This window comes from Mandrillus leucophaeus, unplaced genomic scaffold (assembly GCF_000951045.1).
Source record: "Mandrillus leucophaeus isolate KB7577 unplaced genomic scaffold, Mleu.le_1.0 Scaffold267, whole genome shotgun sequence".
In the NCBI taxonomy this organism is placed as follows: Eukaryota; Metazoa; Chordata; class Mammalia; order Primates; family Cercopithecidae; genus Mandrillus; species Mandrillus leucophaeus.
In genome coordinates, this window is record NW_012102776.1 from 940,341 (window position 1) to 943,523 (window position 3,183).

Sequence of the window (3,183 nt, forward strand, 5' to 3'; positions counted from 1 at the left end):
TGGAGGAAGAAAATAAAAGGATTAAACTAAATTATGAGTTCAAATACAGTTATGATCAAAATTATGTAAAACAAAAAAATCAAAACACATTTTGCAGCAGAACCTGTAAAAGCTTTTTTGTATTCATCTTTTCGAACCATGAAATAGAATGAATTTGTCTTATTTTAATAAGATTTTCAAGAAACAGAGATAATTTAATCATGAAGTATGAGCTTGAAAATGAACATATTCTATTATCAATATCAGTTGGTGAATTAACTGTTATCCAAAAAGGTTGACAAGTTCTAACTAGTATGAACAGAATATTGAATTCATTAATGAATATATAACTATTTTGGGCACACAAATAATCCCTAGTTTTATACCCACTGCATTTCAAAATTCTTTAAACTGTGGGGCATTCGATGTATTTAATGTGGCAGAAAAAATATTAAATGATTCATTATTTTATTCTGTTCAGTCCTTTTCCCATTAAACAAGAAAACACTGACATAACCATTTTTGGTTTCACTTCCACAAGGTCAACACGTAATGCATATATCTGGGCACTGATCTCACAAGCAACTGAAGTGGCATATCTTGAAGCTGGAAATAAAAGTATTTTTATTTGCACTTTTAAAAGTACACTTTCACCCTTTCCAAGATCTGATGACATATTCAATGTGTACCTTCTCATCAGCTGCCATAACCAATGCCAGAATAAATGTTGAATTCCCTTCATTTAGGTCCTGCCCAGCAATGCCAACGAAGGAGAATTTGGCTTTGTTCATATTCAATGCGCACCTTCTCATCAGCTGCCATAACCAACGCCAGAATAAACACTGAATTCCCTTCATTTAGGTCCTGCCCAGCAATGCCAATGAAGGAGAATTTGGCCTTATTCTTCCCAAGTTCCACTGCATGGTTAGTTATCAATGTTTATGTTCTCTCCAAGGGCAGGATAAGGGGGTTTGTTAACATGGCTCCAGTTGAATGAGACTCAGATCATATCATAGAGCTGAAAGATCGCTAAAGCATCTGCAAGGTAACTGTACAAATGATAAATGTATGCATTCATTCCCAAGGAATTCACCAGTTCTGAAATGTCCCCTCTTCTTTGCTCTCTGCCTCCAATAAGTTTATATTCATGTCATTATTATCCAACTTGTGTAGGCATGAATAGGTATTAAACAGATTAACTATGAAAGCTAAATTAAGTTTAGGATTGCCTGAAACCACATCTGCAGGAGTAACAAACTGTTTGCAGCCAAGTTGATCTACTTCTTGAAGCATATGTCCAGCACACTTCAGATCATTTTTCTTATGAAATCTGAAGATGGACTGGAAATTCCATATTCCCAGTAACCTTTAGGGTCCATTTGTTTAAGCAGATGAAAATAGGCTCTTGAATCCTTATTGCCTTGGCTGAAGTTGTTGATGGTACACCATCCTGCCTCAGCCAGATGATAGTTCATCCATTACAGTAGTAAGTCCTTAGGAGAAAGCTACATCAGCACCTCTAGTTCCTCACCTTCATTTAGCAATGCAGTCAGAGCTTCATTCCTAGAAATCTCATCAAAAAGACCAACTTAGATGATCTACCAGAGAAGTCCTAAGACCAAACGAGGTTTTCCTTCTTTGAGATTCTTTGCACTGATGTTGACTCCTGTACAACCAATGGTTGAGACAGAATTTGTGTCCAGTGTATTAGTCCCTTCTCATGCTGCTATAAAGAACTGCCCAAGACTGGGTAATTTATAAAGAGGTTTAATTGACTACAGTTCCACACGGCTGGGGAAGTCTCAGGAAACTTACAATCATGGTGGAAGAGGAAGCAAACACATCCTTCTTCACATGGCAGCAGGAAGGAGAAGTGCCAAGCAAAAGCGGGGAAAGACCCTTATAAAACCATCAGATCTCATTTGAACTATCATAAGAACAGCATGAGGTTAACTGCTCCCGTGGTTAAATTACCTCCCACCAGATGTCTCCCACAGCAGGGGGAGATTATGCGAACTACAATTCAAGGTGAGATTGGGTGGGGACACAGAGCCAAACCATATTATTCTACCCCTGGCCCCTCCCAAATTGTATGTCTTCACATTTCAAAACACAATCATGCCCTTCCAACAGTCCCCCAAAGTCTTAACTCATTCTGGTTAACTCAGAAGTCCAAGTCCAAAATCTCATCTGAGACAAGGCAAACCCCTTCCATTTATGAGCCTGTAAAATCAAAAGCAAGTTACTTCCTTCCTAGATACAGTGGGGGTACAGGCATATTACACCTGTTTCAAATGGGAAAAATTGGCCAAAACAAAGGGGCTATAGGCCTCATACAAGTTTAAAATCCAGTAGGGAAGCCAAATGTTAAAGCTCCAAAATCATCTCCTTCGACTCCATGTCTCACATCCAGGGCATGCTGATGCAAAAGATGAGATCCCACAGCCTTGGGCAGCTCTGCCCCTGTGACTTTGCAGGGCACAGTCCCCCTCCTGACTGCTTGTGTTGAGTCTCTGTGGCTTTTCCAGGCTCACAGTGCAAGCTGCCAGTGGATCTATCATTCTGAGGTCCGGAAGACAGTGGTCTTCTTCTCACAGCTCTGCTAAGCAGTGCCCCAGTGGGGACTCTGTGTAGGGGCTTCAGTCCCACATTTCCCTTTCTCACTGGCCTAGCAGAGGTTCTCCATGAAGGCTCCACCACTGCAGCAAACTTCTGCCTACACATCCAGATATTTCCACACATCCTCTGAAATCTAGGTAGAGGTTCCCAAACCTCAATTCTCGACTTCTGTGCACCCTCAGGCCCAACACCATGTGTTAGCCACCACGGCTTGGAGTTTGCACCCTTTGAAGCCACGACCTCAGCTCTACCATGGCCTCTTTTAACCATGTCTGGGACGCAGGGCACCAAGCCCTGAGACTGCACAAAGCAGCAAGGACCTGGTCCTGGCCCATGAAACCATTTTTCCTTTCTGAGGCTCTGGGCCTGTGATGAGATGGACTGCTGGGATGACCTCTGACATGCCCTGGAGAGATTTTCCCCATTGTCTTGGTGATTAACATTTGGCTCCTCAGTACTTATACAAATTTCTGCAGACTGCTTGAATTTCTCCTCAGAAAATGGGTTTTTCTCTTCTATCACATTGTCAGGCTGCAAATTTTCCTAACTTTGCTTCCCTTTTAAACATAAGTTCCAATTCCAAAC

General features: G+C 41.3%; 1 pseudogene; it reads right to left on the minus strand.

The window, feature by feature from the left end:
- Positions 1–442: 442 nt before the first annotated feature.
- LOC105542751 overlaps positions 443–3,183 on the minus strand; it is a 114,660-nt pseudogene continuing 111,919 nt past the window's right edge.